Genomic DNA, 20,930 nt, shown 5'->3' on the forward strand with positions numbered 1-20,930 from the left:
CCAGGAGAGTCTCAGCCACAAAGCTGGACAGCCAGTGTTTAGTGCAATGACAGTTCATCATCCCCTCGAAACATGTGCAGGCAATAAAGATAGCTAAAGGTTATGGAGGGCTTCCTTGTGCCAGGTATCAAGGTAAGCTCTTTACCAACATTACCTCATCGAATTCTTAAAATATCCTCTGAAGTAAGTATAGTATTAGTTCCACTTTACAAATGAAGAAACTGAGACTTGGCCTGCGATGGAGGTCAGGTATGTTGGATTTTAAAACCCAACCTCCCACCCACTTTGCTGTTATCCTGCTTTCAGAGGCAGAGCGACTGTTCTCCACTTAATGACTTGAGTACGTGTTTCCCAAGTTCAAGGACACACTCCAACATAACCACAGTACAACCATGAGAATCAGGAAATTGACACTGATTCAAGAATACCATCTAGGACTTCCCTGGTGGCTCAGTGGTTGAGAGTCTGCCTGCCAATACAGGGGACACGGGTTCGAGCCCTGGTCTGGGAAGATCCCACATGCCGCGGAGCAGCTGGGTCCGTGCGCCACAGCTGTTGAGCCTGCGCTCTGGAGCCGGTGAGCCACAACTGCTGAAGCCTGCGCGCCTGAAGCCCGGGCACCGCAGAGAGAGAGGCCACCCCAATGAGAGGCCCGCATACCCAGCAAGGAGTGGTCCCCGCTCCCTGCAACTGGAGAGGGCCCACGCGCAGCAATGAAGACCCAGCGCAGCCAAAAATAAAAAAATAAATAAAATAAATAAATTTATTAAAAAAAAAAGAATACCATCTACTCCACAGACCCTAGTTAGAATCATGGTTGCATTCACTTGCCATGTCCCTTTAGTCTCTTTCAGTCTAGGGCAGCTCCTCAGGCTTTCCATGTCTTTCATGACCTTGACATTTTTGAAGAGCACAGGCCAGTCTCATTAGGGCATGCCCCTCAATTTGGGTTTGCCTGATGCTTCCTCATGATTTATGTATTTGAGGCAGGAATACCACAAAAAGGATGCTGTGCTCTTTTCTGAGCATTATATTAGGAGGCACATGACATCGATTTGTCCTGTTACTGGTAAACACACAGGGATTTTTACTAAGGACTTGGAGTCCTATATGAAAAGAAAGACTGCAAGAGCCTGGAATTCTGCCCCACACAACGAATGCTTTAATTACTCTGACCAGTGGGCCAGCTGGGCAGAGGCCAGACCTGGTCTCTAAGGGGAGCAACAGAATCGCTGGGAAGCTATTAGGACAGAGCAGGTTGTGTTGGCCAGGACTCCACTCCTCCTAGGGCAGGAACGTGAGTGGTTGGAAGGAATTCTCCAGCAAGCCATTTGGAGAGGAGGGTAAGGCCCCACGAGGTATCCTCACACAGTTGGAAGAGCCAAGAGCTGGATGCTGGGTAAGAATAAGAATGAAGCTGATATAATAGGGGGAAGGAAAACAGGAAGCAAGGAAAAATGGGAGGGAGGAGAATAATGGGAGAAAACAGCATCATCCAAAGGGCTCAAAGTATTTGCTTCATGCACCTTCATGAGCATTTAAAAACATATATTTAGGAGAAAACCATAATTCAAAAAGATACATGCACTCCAATGTTCATAGCAGAACTATTTACAATAGCCAAGACACAGAAGCAGCCTAAATGTCCATTGACAGATGAATGGATAAAGAAGATGTGAGATATATATATATACACACCCACACGCATATATATTTATAAAACAGGATACTACTCAGCCATAAAAAGGAATGAAATTATGCCATTTGCAGCAACATGGAGGGACTTAGAAATTATCCTACTAAGTGAAGTAAGCCAGAGAAAGACAAATATCATATGATATTGCTTATATGTGGAATCTAAAAAAAAATTGATACAGGGACTTCCCTGGTGGCGCAGTGGTTAAGAATCCGCCTGCCAATGCAGGGGACACGGGTTCGAGCCCTGGTCCGGGAAGATCCCACATGCCGCGGAGCAACTAAGCCTGTGTGTCACAGCTACTGAAGCTGGGCGCCTAGAGCCCGTGCTCCACAACAAAGAGAAGCCACCGCGATTAGAAGCCCGCGCACCGCAACGAAGAGTAGCCCCCGCTCGCTGCAACTAGAGAAAGCCCGCGCACAGCAACGAAGACCTAAAGCAGCCCTCCCCCACCCCCAGAAATGATACAAGTAAACGTACATACAAAACAGAAATAGACCCACAGACATAGAAAACGAACTTATGGTTACCAAAGGGGAAAGGGGTGGGGAGGGATAAATTAGGAGTTTGGAATTAACATATACATGCCACTGTATATAAAATAGACAACCAACAAGGACCTACTGTATAGCACAGGGTACTATACTCAGCATTTTGTAATAAACTGTAAGCGAAAAGAATCTGAAAAAAATATATATATATGAATGTATAACTGAGCCACTTTGCTGTACACCTGCAACTAATACAACATTGTAAATCAACTATACTTCAATTTAAAAAATTAAAAATAAATAAATAAAAACATACATTTTTTTTTTTGATGTACTTCTTATTCACTAGACTTGGAGCCAAAAAACCTGTGTTAATCCCAGATCGTTGGGTCATTTACTCAGTCTTGCTGTTTCTCAGTTTTCTCATCTGGAGAAAATACCTCCCAGCATTGCCCTGAGACCCCCCCCCCCACCTCGTCACATATTCAGGCGCTGTTGATGGTGCATCTGCTGTGTGGCCCCACTGTTTCTTGGGCTGGGAATGCAGCAGAGAACAAAACAGAAAAGAATGCGTGCCTCCAAGAAGCTGTCGTTCTCGGGGGCAGGCTTCCAGAGTGTTCTCTAAACTATCGAGCACTATGCACAGTTAAGGAATTCCTGTTCTTGAAGGTAACAGTGAGTGTGAGCTGTGTATTACAGAGTGGGAGCTAAATCACAGAGCACAGGTGAGCAATGGTGGCCCTAAGCAGAGAAGGGAGGTCACCTCCCAATTCTGTTCAGACTCTGTTACCTGTGGAAGGAAATGTGCCCATCTGAAAACCTGACTTGGCTGATAAAGGCAGAAGAGCTCTGGAAGAATAGTCGTGAAGCTTCCCCTGGAGAAGGATTACAGACAAACTTTTTCTCAGCCACAGGTGCTGAGTCAGGAGCAAACTGGGCCTCTGTGTGATTTGGGGAGTCTGGAGATAGCGATCCTGTTGGGGGAAAATTTGCTCCCTGCATTCAGTCTTTGGCTCCCTCTTGCCTTTCTGACTTTCTCTTAAATCCATGCGTTTCTTAAATCTGGTTCCTCCTCACATCTTCCCAAACGCACACAAGCACTGGCACACACATAAACATTTCTGTCATCATGCTTTCCAGTCGGATTACGATACTAAGCAGCTACCACCCTTTCCATTTTCTCACTTTTCTCTTGCACTTTACAGAGAGCCAATTTACATGCAAAAAAAAAGTTTTTAACAGAAGCACACAGAGCACTCACTTAAAACATTTATTTTTATTGTGGTAAAATATATTGGGTTGGCCAAAAAGTTCGCTGGGTTTTCCCTACCATCGTATGGAAAAATCCGAACGAACTTTTTGGCCAACCCAATGCACAACACAATATATTTATCTTTTTAAACATTTATGGGGTTTTTTTTGGTTTTGCTTTTGTTTCTTTGTTGTTTTCTATTTGTTTGGCTGAGCTGGGTCTTAGTTGCGACACGTGAACTCTTAGTTGTGGTATGCGAACTCTTAGTTGTGGCATGTGGGATCTAGTTCCCTGACCAGGGATCAAACCCTGGCCCCCTGCATTGGGAGCATGGAGTCTTAGCCACTGCACCACCAGGGAAGTCCCTCTTTTTAAACATTTGTAAGCATACAATTCAGTAGCATTAAATACATTCCCAAGGTTGTGTAACCATCATCACTATATATATCTAAAACTTTTTCTTTTTTTACCCTTGTGTATTTGTTTTTATTGGGATATAGGGGATGGGTTGGGAGATACCTCCGTGGGTTATGCCCCAGCAGGGAAATGTCCATCCTCATCTCCCTGGGATAGCTTTTGGAACGTTTTCTTTTTCTTGGAGCTGCTGCCCTTGCTGCCAGCAGCCTCTTCAGCGGCTGAGTGGCTCCTCCCTGGAAGAGAATGTCTTCTTTTTCTTGGGGGCACTCTTGTTTCCTGACCCTTCAGGGTCGGCCGCTAACTGGCTCCTTTTTGGGGAAAGATTTCTTCCTCTTGGGAAGACTTCCACTGCCAGCTGTCTCTTCAAGATCACTCTTGAGCAGTTCCTCCTTGAAAAAAGATTTCTTTTTCTTGGGTTTGGAGAAAGAGACAGATGGATGTTCCATCTCATCCTCCTGAGGAGCCTTCTGGGGCTTTTGCTTTATCTTCTTTTTGTGTCTTTCACTTGTCCCCTCACACTCCCCCTGGATACCACTACTGTTTTCTGAAGATGCCAGGGCCATGGCAGCCAGTCGTCCCTACCTTCTTCAAGCATTTCTTCTCCTGAATAGCTTCCTAGTAATCTTAGCAGCTGCTCCCTCTGCCTGAGCCATTACCTCCTTCACGGTATCCAGATTCTTTCATGGACTCTCTCCAGTCTCATAGAAAGACAGCTGCTCCTCCACTTGTTCTTTTTTTTTTTTTTTAACATCTTTATTGGAGTATAATTGCTTTAAATGGTGTGTTAGTTTCTGCTTTATAACAAAGTGAATCAGTTATACATATACATATGTTCCCATATCTCTTCTCTCTTGCATCTCCCTCCCTCCCACCCTCCCTATCCCACCCCTCTAGGTGGTCACAAAGCACAGAGCTGATCTCCCTGTACTGTGCGGTTGCTTCCCACTAGCTATCTATTTTACGTTTGGTAGTGTACATATGTCCATGCCACTCTCTCACTTTGCCACATCTTACCCTTCCCCCTCCCCATATCCTCAAGTCCATTCTCTAGTAGGTCTGTGTCTTTATTCCCGTCTTGCCACTAGGTTCTTCATGACCTTTTTTTTTTCCCTTAGATTCCATATATATGTGTTAGCATACTGTATTTGTTTTTCTCTTTCTGACTTCCTTCACTCTGTATGACAGACTCTAACTCCATCCACCTCACTGCAAATAACTCCATTTCATTTCTTTTTATGGCTGAGTAATATTCCATTGTATATATGTGCCACATCTTCTTTATCCATTCATCCGATGATGGACATTTAGGTTGCTTCCATGTCCTGGTTATTGTAAATAGAGCTGCAATGAACATTTTGGTACACGACTCTTTTTGAATTATGGTTTTCTCAGGGTATATGCCCAGTAGTGGGATTGCTGGGTCGTATGGTAGTTCTATTTTTAGTTTTTTAAGGAACCTCCATACTGTTCTCCCTCCACTTGTTCTTGAAGCTCTTCCCCAAATACACTCGTGGGCACCAATTCATGAGGCAATACCGCATTTCTTTGCCAGGTATCAGGAGATGCGGCCTTTGTTCTTGGCAGCTGTTTGGCCAATGAAGACGGAGTGGAAAATGAGACCATATTTTGGGGTGTTACCCTTTGTCTTCAAGGCTCCAGAAACTAAGTCCCTTTGCTGGGCCCAGGGAATCACTCAGACATCAGGACTGGCCATACCTACAACTTTTCATTGTCTCCAACAAAAACTCTATATCTATTAAACAATAAATCCCACTTCTTTCTTCCCCCCCAGCCCCTGGTAACCTCTATTCTGCTTTCTGTCTATGAATTAGCCTGTCTTCGGTACCTCATATAAGTGGAATCATACAATATTTGCCCTTTTGTGTCTGGATTATTTTTTCTGGTGTAATGCTTTCGTCTCATCTGAGTTTTAGCATATATCAAAATTTCATTCCTTTTTATGGCTGAATCACATATATATGTGTGTGTGTGTGTGTGTGTGTGTGTATATATATATATGGTCACATTTTGTTTCTCCATTCATCTGTTGATGGATATTTGGGTTGCTTCCACCTTTTGGCCATTATGACTAATGCTGCTGTGAACATGGGTGTGCAAATATCTGCTCGAGCCTCTGCCTGCAGTTCTTTGGGATATATACCCAGAAATGGCATGCTGTGGCGCACATCAAAAGGCCACTTCCTTTGCAGATGATTCCATGTCGCCGAGTGTGCAAGCTGCCTCTCCAAACTGAACACTTCGTGTGGGCTTCACTATGTATATGAACCACATGGAAACTAATGCCATGACCTTCACCACACCATGTTTCTTGTGGATTCAGACTTCTGGCTGGGCAGGTCCTTAAGGATTATCTAGGGCAACCCTCTCAACTTCCAGATGAGGAAAGTAAGACTCAGTGAGGTTAAGTGCCCCGTGGAAAGACACTGAGTGAGTAAATAGCAGAACTGAAATTCAAACCCATGTGTCCTGATGCCAGCCTAGCCCCTCCCTGGTGCCACACCGCCTCTCATTTCCATAAGTCGGCTTCCTTTTGCTTCAGCTGTGCAAAGTCTTTACTTATTTGGGAAATCATTATGTTCTCATTCTTTTTAAACTTCTCCAATAGTTATGCAGTTTCCAATTCTGAAGGCTAAAATTATTATGTGGTACCAAATGAGGTAGACATTAACTGCGTAACATGGGAGAGATGCCACAAATCCCACTGCTGAAACATAAGCTTCTTTCTTATTTTATAAAACTTTCCATTAGCTGGTTTCCCAAATAAGAGCATTGCTTCCTGGTTTCTGTGGTGATTTCTAAAATTTTGCTCAAACATTAATATCCGTATGAGACCGAACACAAATTCAAAAAACCGGAGGTTTGTGATGACCAGAGCTATTACAGCTTGTGATGGACCCTGCATCCGCCAAATACTTGCCCAGCTCTCCATCACAGCTGACCAGGGCCACAGATCAAAAGGCTCCTGCTCCACCTGGGTTTCCGTTTTGGTGTTAACATGAACGCAGCTGCTTGGCTTTATTCGTATTCATTGAGTTTTGTCTGCTGATCATGTTTTTTAAATTTTATTTTATTTTTAAGGGCAGTTTTAGGTTCACAGCCAAATTGAAAGGGTGGTACAGAGAGTTCCCATATACCTCCTGCCACCACAAATGCATAGCCTCCCCCATTATCAACAGCCCCCCACCAGAGTGGTGTATTTGTTACAAGTGATGAACCCACATTGACACAACATAATTACACAAAGTCCATTGGTGTTGCACATCCTATGGGTTTGGACAAATGTATAATAACATGTATCCATCATTATAGTATCATGCAGAGTATCTTCATGGCCCTAAAAAATCCTCTGTGTGTTCATTGCTTTTTTTGTTTTTTGTTTTTTTGGACATATTTCATCCTTCTCTAAACCAACCACCCTCAGAGGCATTGCAACTTCCTCTCTTCCGTCCATAAGTCACCTTAAAGCACACTAGTGGTTTCCAGGACTTCCCCAGTGTTTTTCTAGATGTGTCTGATGAAAATGTACAGGCTTTCCTGGAAGAGGTCTAACTGATCTCTTCACTCAACTTGAATTCAATTCCACAAACCCTGTAGATGTAGTAGGGAGGGTGGTCCCAGACTCTAGAACGAGACTGCTCTGGTCCACATCCCAACTCTTGCCTTTGCCCTCCAGCAAGTTACCTAACCTCTTTGTATCTCATTTTTCTCATCTGAAAAATGGGGATGATGATAATATAACCCACCTCATTAGGTAACTATGAGAATTAATTGAGTTAATACATGTATTGGTTCTGAAAAAATGTCTGGTATACATTGTAAGTGTTAAACAAATTATTGACAAAACTCCTGACAACCCCAAGCCAGGCATTGCCAGGTTTTGGGGACATAAAGATGAATAAAACACAGATTCTGATTTCAAGAGGATTATTCAGAGGAGAACCAAAATAAATACATACGTAGAAAAATATCAATAGCAACATTTCATACCCTTATCATGAACATTTTTTAAAATTTATTTATTTACTTTTATTTTTGGCTGCTTTGGGTTTTTGTTGCTGTGCACAGGCTTTCTCTATTTGCAGCGAGCGGGGGCTACTATTCATTGCGGTGTGCGGGCTTCTCATTGAGGTGGCTTCTCTTATTGCAGAGCACAGGCTCTAAGCGTGCGGGCTTCAGTAGTTGTGGCATGCGGGCTCTAGAGCACAGGCTCAGTAATTGTGGCGCGTGGGCTTAGTTGTCTGTGGCATGTGGGATCTTCCCGGACCAGGGCTCGAACCCATGTCCCCTGCATTGGCAGGTGGATTCCTAACCACTGCACCACCAGGAAGCGCTATCATGAACATTTTTACACAAGGTAATACTATGTCATTTTTGTGTTCCATATGGAAATTTGTTGCTATAGCATTAGCTTTGAATACCACTGAATAAATAATTTTCATTTAGAATTTTTAGATGCCACCATCCTTTAATTCATCTGCACATTGAGCATCTACTATGTTCTAGGCACTGTATTAGGCACTTAGGGTATAAATGTGATACAGACACAAAATGTTAATGTACCATTCTTCCCAGCCTTCCCTCTTCCTCCACCCTCTGGGCCCCACTCGAGAGTCTTTGTGGCTGCCTACCTGGTTCCTGGGGCTTCAAGGTAAAGAGGAGAGTTGAGAATTGAGAGAAGTTGACTTAAGCTACATAGTTGAGGTGGGGAGGGGGTGACAGGAGAGATGTGAGGATTTGAGTGAGTTTGGAAGAAGAGAGATTTTGGTGTGATGAGTGATAACTTTGGGGAAATAGATGAGTGAAGAGGAACTTTAGAACTTTTGCTGGGCACTGGGCAATGTAAGTCCTTCTTCCTTGCCTCTTCTAGAGACTTCAGTCAAGACTCCAATTGCTTTTCAGTGCTTTTGGATGTGAAGCTGGTACTTCTTTTGAATATGGTACCATACTGAGACTGGCTGCACTAGCCAGCTTCTAAGAAGGTCCCCAGTGAGCCTTGTCTCCTGGTATTCAAGCTCTTGTGTCGTTCCCTCCCACACTGAATAGGGATAAACTGTGTAACAGTAGGATATTGTAGAAAGGAAAGAGTGGACCATATGAGGTTGTATCCTAAAAGACATTGTAGCTTCTACTTCACTCTGTGGGTCACTTACCCTCAGGTAAGTCAGCTGCCATGTTGTGAGGATACTCAAGCAGTCCTATGGGGAAGTCCATGTGGGCAAGAACCAGCTCCCACCCCCACCCCACCAAGAGCCAACACGTGAGTGAGACTTCCTAGAAGTGCATCCCCCAGCCACAGCCAAGAAGTGGAGCCTATAGCATTGGCCGACAGCTTGCAGCAACCTCATGAGAGATCCCCAGGCCAGAACCACTCAGCTAAGCCACTCCCAAATTCTTGACCTGTGTGAGATAGTAAACATTGACTGTTATTTTTAAATGTCTAAGTTCTGGAGTAATTTGTTTTGCAGCAATAGATAACTAAAACACTAAGGATGAGGTGGCCCAGCTTTATTGAGGTTACGCAAGTATACCTGAGTTTCCCACCTCAGCCCATGAGTACAAAAGGGGACACAGCAACAGGGATACTTGGATTTCGCTGCTCTCTTGCCTCTTCTGCCAAAGACCTGGACTTGCAATTCTGTAAATTAGCTGTTCCCCTCTCCCATAGGAAAATAAAGAGTATGTTTGTGAATTGGGAGAAGAGGGATAGTTCTCGCGTGTGTTTAAGAACTTCCCTATGTGCTGTTTGGCTGTCTTTCACTGGGTACTGCTTATGGATGTTAAGATACCATGTCTCCTGTTAGGTACCACTATGTCACCAGGGGTCAGTGCCCCTGGCCAAGCACCAAAGTCTCCCACATGGCATCACCCCTACTTTCCAAGTATTGCTTCTGAAGAACTCACTGGACCAAAGCTGGGAGATGCTCTGTGATGAAGTGGCAGGAAGATGATTCTCTCCTCTTCACTGTGCTGCCCTTGAGCTACAGTTTTACAGAGATTTTACTAAAATAATTCCATTTTTACTCCCAACCCTCTCTCTCCTTAGGTCTCAGACATGTATCCATGGGTTGGATGGGGACAGAATCAAGTGACTGCTGTTATCAGGAGCCTCACCATCCTTTAGTGATTCAGACTTTGTTACTAGGCCAAGCTCAGCATGGCTACGGGTAGCTCTAGGCTGAGATCATGCCAGTTTGGCAATGCTAAAAAGAAAAGAACTTCTCAGGAAAGGGCTCTAATTGGCTGGGTGGGGTCTCATGACCACCTCTTGGGCTGTAGTGAGGGGGAAGCCAGGGAGCTGTGACAGGCAGCTGCCAGGGTCTGAATGTTTGTGTCTCCTCAAAGTTCATACGTTCCCATCCTAACCCCCAAAGATGATGGTATTAGGAAGTGGGGTCTTTGGGAGGTGTTTAAGTCATGAATAAGGAGCCCTCATAAATGGGATTAGTGCCTTATAAAAGCTATCCCACAGAGATCCCTTGCCTGCTTCCACCATGTGAGGACACAGCAAGAAGGCATCAGATACGAACAAGGAAGAGGGCTCTCACCCAAACACGACCATGCTGGCACCCTGATCCTGGACTTCCAGCCTCCAGAAGTATGAGAAATAAATTTCTGTTGTTTATAATCCACCTAGTCTGTGGGTTTTTTTTTTTTTTTTTTTTTTTTTTTACCAACCAGCACCATCTGATGATGGTGTTAATATTTTCTTGTCTTAACATCTTTACTGGAGTATGATTGCTTTACAATGGTGTGTTAGTTTCTGCCGTATAACAAAGTGAATCAGCTATACATATACATATAGCAGCCCAAATGGACTAAAACAGCAGCTTCACCAGGAACACATGGAGCTTGCCGAAGGAAGGAGGCACACTCTTACCCTCAAAGCAGTGGTTCCACTGCTGGAGGTCAGACCGGGATGCCTAGCCAGGTCTGGAAACCAGAGGACGGCCAAAAGCTCTACTACCTCATGTAGCCTGACACAAAAATGCACTGTGGTCGTATTACTCAGCCATGAAAAAGAATGAAATAATGCCATTTGCAGCAACATGGATGGACCTAGGGATTATCATACTAAGTGAAGTAAGTCACACAGAAAAAGACAAATATCATATGATATCACTTATATGGGGAATCTAAAAAAAATGATACAAATGAACTTATTTACAAAACAGAAACAGAGGGACTTCCCTGGTGGCGCAGTGGTTAAGAATCTGCCTGCCAGTGCAGGGAACATGGGTTTGAGTCCTGGTCTGGGAAGATCCCACATGCCACAGAGCAACTAAGCCCATGCGCCACAACTACTGAGCCTGCGTACTAGAGCCCACGAGCCACGACTACTGAGCCCACGTGCCACAACTACTGAAGCCCGTGTGCCTAGAGCCGGTGCTCAGCATCAAGAGAAGCCACCGCAATGAGAAGCCCGTGCACCGCAACAAAGAGTAGCCCCCACTCGCCGCAAATAGAGAAAGCCCGTGAGCAGCAACGAAGACCCAACACAGCCAAAAATAATTAATTAATTAATTAATTAATTAATTAAAAAAAAAACCCACAGAAACAGATTCACAGGCATGGAAAACAAACTTATGATTACTGAAGGGGAAAGTGTAGGGAGGCATAAATTAGGAGTTAGGGATTAACAGATACATACTACTATATATAAAATAGATAAACAACAAGGACCTACTGTATAGCACAGGGAACTATATTCAATATTTTGCAATAAACTGCAAGGGAAAAAAATGTGAAAAAAGAGATATAGAGATAGAGATATATATAACTGAATCACTTAGCTGTATACCTGAAACTAACACAACATTGTAACTCAACTATACTTCAATTTTTGTTTTTAAAAAGGTCTTCCCTATTTAAAAAACTGCACTGTGTTCATGTTAAATGATGCATTGAGGATTTAACCAGCCATATCCGGAAAGTGGGGATTTTATAGGACAAGTGGTCTGGTTTCTTCAACAAATAAATGTGAAGAAGACAAGGGAGGGGTGTAAGGGAAATCTGACAATGGATTAAAAGATACTTAAGAGACATATTAACCAAATGTAGTGTGTGAACTTATTTAGATTATGATGTGAAAAATCCAACTGTAAAAAGCCTTTTTTTAAAGATAACAGAGGAATTTTAAACACAGATTGGGTATTAGGTGAAATTAAAGAGTTATTAATTTTGTTAGATATGATAATTCTATTATAGATATGGCTTTAATAAAGCTCTTATCTGTTAGAGGTTCATATTGAAGCATTTACAGATGAAATGATATGCTGACTAGTATTTGCTTTAAAATACTTTACCGTAGGGTCAGCAAATTTTTTCTGTGAAAGGCCAGATAGCAAATATTTTAAGCATGTGGCCCACATGATTTCTGTCACAACTACTCACCCTTGCTGGTGTAATGCAAAAGCAGGTATAGACAATACAGAAACGAATGGGCATGGCTGTGTTCCAATAAAACTTTTTTTACAAAAAGAGGAGGCAAGTTGGATTTGGCCCATGGTTTTGGCCAATCCCAGCTCTAGTGCAAGGAAAGGAGAGGAGCAGATAAGTGAAAAAGATTAACAAAATGTTGATAATTGTTGAAGTTGGATGAGGAGTACATGGTGGTTCATTACACTATTTTCTCTATTTTCTCTATTTTGAATATTTCCATAATAAAAAATTCAAGCATCCTGAAGAGATCTTTTTGGAAGGAAAGAGAAGTGTTTGCCTTTGACCTCTCTACTTATCTCCTCCACTTTATTTTTGCCTGTCTTTTTCTCAGATCTGTTTCACACGCCCATGCACACACATGCTTCCGCTCTGATGTATTTTTTAATCAAAATGAACTTCCTAGACAGCCCCGTCCTGATGAGGAATGCAGCAGAATTCTATGGCAAATCCTCATGATGGGGTCTCATATTCTTTCCCAGGAGAACCACAAGCCCTTTCCTTTCAGAGCTTTTATACCCTTGTAAACATTTTTCCTAAAATGGAGATTCCAGGCCTCCGGGCCGAAGCACATCACCCTTAGGGAAGCATTGTTGTTTTCTTATTTCTCAGAAGGAAATAGGAATGTCCCGGGGAGGATTAGAAAATTACCAGACAGATCTGGTGAATGGCTGGGAACGTGGACCGGAGGGTGGAATCTGGTCAGAACATCTGGGAGTTCAAAGAAAGAAGTGTTCAGCTATTCCTCAGGCTCCATAAATTCTTTTAAAAGTAGATAATTATGAAACAGACAGAACACAGTGAAGCATGTTGTCAGAGGAAAGGAATTACATACATCTCACTTGTAACTGCTTTGAATGTGTAGGCTGAGCACATAACGTCATTTCAAATCAGGGGCTGACGATCTACTGAGGAAAGAGGAGCCCTTGACCCTTTTGTTCCCAGATCCTTCAGCGGATGACAGGGGCACCCGCAAAAGCTGGCCCTATCTTCCACCTGCAGGAACAGAATGCTCTCCATCTGTCCTCCGTCAGTATCATCCGCTGAGCCTCTGCCCCTACCCAGAATGATTTCTCCCTTGATTTACCCAAGCCCCACCCTCCACTTGACTTGCAGCTCTTGTAGTTGGGAAAAGGTCTTTCCCGACAGCACCAGCTCCTGGTGGCCTCTCCTAATGAGCTTCTCCAGCACATTCTGATGGTACCACCTGTTATCACTTAATTGTATTGCTCTGTGTACCACCGAGGATAAGTAATGCTGGCTGCTGAACTGGATGAACCCCAAATTCTCAGTGACTTAACACAAAAAGTAATTTTCACTCACAATACAAAGTGGGTGTTCCTGACCAGGTAAGCTTTCACATGATCATTCAGAGTTCCCCAAGCCCCCTCTATTGTGTGGCTCCACCCTCTTCTGGTCCTTGGAGTCTTTGCTATTTACTTGGCAGATGAGAAAAGAGAGCATAGGGAAGTTCCACTTACTTCTTTTGTACAATATCATGTCTGTGAGATTCATCCACATTGTGGCTTGAAGCAGTAGTTCATTCTCTTTTGTTACTGTATAATATTCCATTCACAAATATACCACAATTTATACATTCTACTGCTGATGGGCATTTGGATTGTTTTCAGTTTTGGACTATTATCAACAAGCTATTATGAAGTGTCTTTTGGTGTACATATCTATACATTTCTTTTTAAAAAATATGTATTTATTTATTTATTTATTTGGCTGTGCCGGGTCTTAGTTGTGGCATGCGGGATCTTCATTGAAACGTGCGAACTCTTAGTTGCAGCATGCATGTGGGATCTAGTTCCCTGACCAGGGATCAAACCCAGGTCCCCCACATTGGGAGTGTGGAGTCTTAGCTACTGGACCACCAGGGAAGTCCCTATCTATACGTTTCTGTTGGGTATATACCTAGCAGTAAAATTGCTGGGTCAGAAAGCATGCACACATTAAACTTCACTAGGTATTGCCAGTTTTCCAAAGTGGTTATACAAATTTACATGCCCATCAGCATTTCATGAGACTTCCAGCTGCTCCGTATACCCGTCACCACTTGGTACTGTCTTGTCTTTCTCATTTAGCCATTCTGGTGTGAGTGCAGCGGTATCTCATTGTGGTTTTAATTTGCGTTTTCCTAAAAACTAATGGTATTGAACACCTTTTAAAGGCTCATTGGCCTCTTCAGTATTCTCTTTTGAGAATTTCCTGTTCAAGTCTTTGGTCAACTTCTCTTTTGGGTATTCTGTCTTTTTCTTATTCTGGATATGAATTCTTTGTCAGTTATATGGATTGCAATTATATTCTCACACTCTGTGGCTTGCCTTTTCACTCCCTTCATGTTTTGTTTTTTTTTTTAACATCTTTATTGGAGTATAATTGCTTTACAATGTTGTGTTAGTTTCTGCTGTATAACAAAGTGAATCAGCTATACGTATACATATATCCCCATATCCCCACCCTCTTGCGTCTCCCTCCCACCCTCCCTATCCCACCCCTCTAGGTGGTCACAAAGCACGGAGCTGATCTCCCTGTGCTATGCGGCTGCTTCCCACTAGCCATCTATTTTACATTTGGTAGTGCATATATGTCAGTGCCACTCTCTCACTTCGTCCCAGCTTACCCTTCCCCCTCCCCATGTCCTCAAGTCCATTCTCTTCATCTGTGTCTTTATTCCTGTCCTGTCCCTAGTTTCATCAGAACCATTTTTTTAAAAATTTAGATTCCATATATATGTGTTAACATACAGTATTTGTTTTTTTTTTTTTTAATAAAAAAAATTGTAATGAAATATGGAGTACAATCTTTTCTTTAATGGGCAGGACTTTTTGTGTCCTGTTAAAGAAATCATTGCCTATCCCAGGGTCACAAAGATATTCTTCCATGTTTCCTTTGTTATCTTTTGGAAACTTTATTGTTTTACTTTTCACATTTATGTCTATAATTTAGCTATAATTTATTTCTGTGTTTGGTATGATGTAGGAGTCAAGGTTTTTCCCATTTGAATACCCAGGGGGTCAGCACCATTTACTGAAAAGACCATCATTCCCCTGCTGTATTACAGTGTATCTTTGTTGCAAATCAGTTAATTACACATGTGTGGGTCAATTTGGGAGACTCTATTTTATTATTTTAGTTCCTTTGTCTATCCTTTTACTGATACCACATAGTTTTATTTTTTTTAATTTTTTAATTTAATTTTATTTATTTTTTTATACAGCAGGTTCTTATTAGTCATCAGTTTTATACACATCAGTGTATACATGTCAATCCCAATCGCCCAATTCATCACACATAGTTTTAATTATGATGTGATAGTTTACAAATCAGTAATTTACATCCTCTAACTTTGTTCTTACTCAAGATTGTCTTTGCTGTTCCTGGTACTTTGCATTTCACAATTTGCTTGCCAGTTTTCACACACACATACAAATCTGTGGGGATTTTGCTTGGGATTGAATTGAATCTACAGGTAAAATTGGGAAGAGTTAACAGCTTTATAATATTCTTCCAATCTATGAACATGGTATATAACTCCTCTTTCTTCCTTCTTCAGTTTATCTTGGTAATGTTTTATAGTTTTGTGTGTAGAGGTCTTGCACATCTTTTGTTATGTTTATTCCTAGGTGATGTTTTTTGTGTTATTGATAATGGAATTGGGTTTTTTTTTGTTGTTGTTTTAAATTTTTATTTATTTATTTATTTATTTATTATTTATGGCTGTGTTGGGTCTTCGTTTCTGTGCGAGGGCTTTCTCTAGTTGCGGCAAGCGGGGGCCACTCTTCATCGCGGTGCGCGGACCTCTCATTATCGCGGCCTCTCTTGTTGCAGAGCACAGGCTCCAGACGCGCATGCTCAGTAATTGTGGCTCACGGGCCTAGTTGCTGTGCGGCATGTGGGATCTTCCCAGACCAGGGCTCGAACCCGTGTCCCCTGCATTGGCAGGCAGATTCTCAACCACTGCGCCACCAGGGAAGCCCTGGAATTGTTTTTTTGAAATTTTGCTTTCAAATTTTTGGGTGCTATAGTATAAAGAAATACAAGTGACTTTTTTTTTTTAACATCTTTATTAGAGTATAATTGCTTCACAATGGTGTGTCAGTTTCTGCTTTATAACAAAGCGAATCAGTTATACTACAAGTGACTTTTGTATACTGACCTTGTATCCAGTGATACTGACCCATTTCCTAACTACTTTGGTCTCTCCCACTCACACAGTTCATTGACCAGAATCCAGTCACATGGCCACACCTAAATACAACGGGGGCCAGGAAAAGGAATTTTAGGGAACACAGCAGATTCTTCCATACTCTACATTGAGATTTTGACATCCATGGGTTTATCCTGTCATTATGCTGTAAGGAACTCTAGAGCTCTCCAAGTCTGAAGACAGTGTTTTGGCTAATTTATAACTTGCAGAGTCCTTCAGAATGCTCTACTTGGAAAAAGACTGCTTTACTAGTTACACTCTATTACTTTGGATACTCGTGTGGCCCCAAGGTGATCATAAACAGCATACAAAAAATTGCCTTAAAATCACATGGCAGGATCCTTCTCCACAGTGGACATAAAGATCATCCAACTTATGCTTATGTTTCTATGGTTCTAGATTGGCATAGAAATACAGCACATGTCACACGCCTAATGAACCTGCAGACCATACTCCCTACCCCACCGTTCACTTTTCGTACAACTACCCAAGGAAGAGATTACACATAAGCAAATTGCTTTACCTTTTGAATGACTTGGTTCAATTTTTGCTCTCATAAGGTTGTGATCTCACGTTTTAACTGCTGTTACCAGATACAAATGATTGACTTGCTCAATTAGTCTCATTTGGTTATAAAATGGCACAGCCGCTAAGCCCACGACTCAGTCACTGAACTCTGACGACCTGCGTTGGGCATTGCTGAGTCTTGATTGGTTGAATCTGAGGGTGGTCTTTAGGCTATCAACCGTGAATACAAGATACGGTTCATGGATTCTGTAGTGATCAGTTGTGCTCTTATATTTACACAGAATACAATTTCCTTTGTTCTGAGTACACATCTGACAATGTTTAGGTCAATCGATTCTAAGGCTGGGATGCTCCAAAACAAAATGTCTCCCCCCCCCCCAGACAACAGCTGGAAACACGTGAACAATTCTGTCACATGTTCTGTGTAGATCGTGCCGGTGTCAACAAAGGAGAAACCTGAGTGTGAATGGAGCATTGCCCATTCTCACCGAGGCCAGGAGGGTGTTTGATGAAGTCTACCATCAGGGTCTGAGGCTCAGAAGCAATCCTGCAAAGCTTTGGACCTCCGAGGAGCGGTCACAGGCCCTGGGTGTCCCTTCCAGAGGAGCCGCGTCTGGCTATGCCTCACGCCCCCAACCTCAAGTCTAGCTCAGAGTGGGGGGGTAGGAAGTGTTTGTGGAAGGAAAAACGGGCTCAGGGGTCATTAACAAGCCCTACGGAACTTTATTCTCACTTTCTCTCTTCTTCCCTCTCTCTCGTCTCCTCTGTTCCTCACTCCCGCTGTCATAGCAGGTGCTTAGCTAAGAGTTTCCTACAGAAGGTCTTCTCACCTCTCATACTCCTTGCTCTACTCCCCACTCGTGCCCCCAAGACAGAGGGCTTTTCCCTTAGATGGCCTTCCTATTCTTCGTTTTGTTTTGCTTCAATATGTTTAAAAGGTGTTTCCTCCCCATGTGTTGCTGAATCACATCTGAGCTTTAATCAGTGGCTTAAATTAAAATTCTAAGGCCAGAAATAGGGGATGGAAGTGCTGAAGACAAAGTAGCCTCCAAAGACACCCACCTCCCCCCAAAAAATCCTTGTAGCCTTTCTCCTCCTCCGCTGTGTCAACTGAAGTTCTTCTGGGCACATTCTGGTCAGAATTCTTGGTGTGCATGTGTGTTGGGGAGTGTTTGTTTTGTTTTGTTTTTCAGGAAAACCAGATGGTGGGGCAGGGTAACCTTGGAATAACAGAGAGGGTAGGACTAGGACAGAATACTCCCATGATCCTTGTCTCACTTAGGGCTGGACCCAGCTGAAGGGAGCAAAGTGGCTTATCTAAAACACATGCTCTGACAAAAGTATTGGGCTAATAATGGGTTAATAAATATGTTACCACTTTTCTAGATTTCATAGAATTTTGGAACCAAATTGAGAATAGTAAGAGTCACCATTTATTGAGCATTTACTACATGCCAGGATTTTTTCATCCTTATAACAACCTTATGGGGTAGGGTAGATATTACTATTGAATTGAGGCTTTCACCCATGTGTCATAGCCGGTTAAGGGTGAAGCTAGGGAAAAGGACAGTTTTGCTCATCTACTCCAATGTTATTTGATTGTTATCACTTCCGTGGAGGTAACATAATTGCAGGGCAAATGGGATCTTTTCAGGAGGCAAGTATTGGAATTTAATTTAATACAGTCCTCTTAAAGGTTAAAAACAAGGTCTAACTAATTATCTCTATATTCTGGCCAGTTGAGTAATTCCTCCCTGGAGCCCCTCGAAAAGGCAGCCACAGGTCTTGGGTCCTGGGTGCCCCTGCTGAGGTGCCCAAGTTCCGGCACCAGTAAAGTTTGGGACTGAGTTCGAAGGGCAGGGCCCACTGACATTCTCAAACGATCCAGCAGGTGGCAGTGTTTCCCACACCAGCAGAGCCGACCGGGGTCTACTCTGAGAGCTCAGGAAGAGACCTGAAGACAAATTTGTAGGGGCAGACCATACCACCTGCCCGGATTTTTTTTTTGTTTGTTTGTTAATTTGTCTTTTTCTACATTTTACTTTTGAAACATTTTAGTAAAAATAAGCAAGGTAGGCTTTCGTGAAGATGGCAGAAGTAAGAGCAGGTGCCTCCTTTCTCATGTCACCAGATGTCCTTGGCTGTCTAAGCCCCTCACTGTGATGTTCCCAGGGGAGCTGTCCTTCTAGAAACACCCAGGAAGATTATTTCAAATCCTCAACTTCCTCCTCCTGTCCTGCCACCCCAGCATCTACTGCCAGTTTGCTGCCCCACTTCCTCGAAAGCCAGCTCCCACCATTCAGCACTGTCCTTCTTAGTTGCGAGTCTCCTGGGAGAACCAAGCACACTTCCTGGGGGAGGCTGTGAGGGAGACCAAGCTGTCTGAGAAAAATCCTGGGACCCAAAGGACTAACTAATGGCCACAGCTGTTGGCTGTAAGGAAGACCCGTCAGGACTGATGGAGACTTTGCCAGGTCCGTGCCTGCACGGCCCACTGGCAGCTACCGCAAGTCCAACTACAATCAACAGTGGGACGTGTCTCCTCTCCTGCCCGCAGCCTCCATATAAATATTTCTTTCTACCATCTGTCACACAGCCTGAAGTCTCAGTACTGGAGACATACTTTTGATTTTGACAATGGTCTGGTTTTCAAGAGCTTCCTATTAAAAATGTAAATGTAGCAGGGAGGGCATCAAACTGGGGTATAAATGCTATGGCAGTGGAGAGGGGCTGCCTCATGGGAACTGGTAATTGACAAGAGTGTAGATAAATATGGCAAGAAACTCTTTGGTAATTTTCCTAATGACAATGTAGAACATTTTTATATGCAAAAGCTGAATTAATTTTAAAGTTAATTAGAAAGCTAAACAGCCCGAGAAATTTTGTTTTTAAATAACAGGCCACTTTAAATGATGCTTCAGAGGCCAAAGTTTTTTTAAAAAAATCATTGTACAAATTCTTATGTTAAACTATCTAAGCTTTGCTATAATACTGTCTTCTCTTCAATATGTGATGGTTAAAGAATGAGATTAAATGAAGGTGTAGTATTGCAGGGGAGCATTTTAAATTGCAGAAGTAAAAAATTATAATATTTATAATTATGATGAATTTAAGTTTATTTTTATGGGGAAGATTTTTCTTCCCTAAAATTGTTTCTGAAACAGCAAGTTGTTTCCATTATTAAAAGTTGAAGTTGTTAGGAAAGAAAGAAAGCAGGAATGAAGGAAAGAAAGAAAGAAAGAGAGAAAGGAAGGAGGGAGGGAGGAGGGAAGAAAGAAAACCTCAGAGTTTTGGTTGGAGGGACAGGCATCAGCCAGGCAGAAGATGCTAGGAAATTTGGGGGGAAAACTTTTAATGTCTAGCCTTTACCTATTATCAGCTAACTGTTATCTAGATTGTTAAATGCCTACTGCATGCCATGTGGTATAATAGACACTTTGTATACATCATTTTGTTTAGTATTGGACCATTTTATGGATAGGAAACCGAGGCTTCACAAAGTTAACTTGTCCAAGGTCACCAAACTTATAAACACTAGCCAGGATTCAAACTAGAATTCAAGCCCAAATTCAAGACCTTTCTGCCCTTCCTACCTGACCCCACTGCAGTTATGCCAGCGTAACCCAACATCACAAACCGTGGAGAAGTGACCGGTGACTAGAAATCTCCAAAAGTCCCCATAATATTTGTCTCAGGTTTTTATTGAAGTGCAAGGACACCATTATTTTAATCCATTCCCCTGACTTCCTGAGTTGTCAAACGGTCCCCGTGAGAAATGCTATACTTGGAAGGACTGTATGTTTCTGTCCCTACAATCAGGACTAGTATTCTGACTTGGAGACTTCCACGCAATGCAATACATTATTCAAAAGG

At 42.6% G+C, this 20,930-nt stretch overlaps 1 pseudogene; it reads right to left on the reverse strand.

Moving 5' to 3' along the window:
- Positions 1–3,967: 3,967 nt before the first annotated feature.
- The window catches only part of LOC137751262 (nucleolar protein 56 pseudogene), a 45,649-nt pseudogene continuing 28,686 nt past the window's right edge, over positions 3,968–20,930 (reverse strand).

Source organism: Eschrichtius robustus, chromosome 1, assembly GCF_028021215.1.
Source record: "Eschrichtius robustus isolate mEscRob2 chromosome 1, mEscRob2.pri, whole genome shotgun sequence".
NCBI classification, from domain to species: Eukaryota; Metazoa; Chordata; class Mammalia; order Artiodactyla; family Eschrichtiidae; genus Eschrichtius; species Eschrichtius robustus.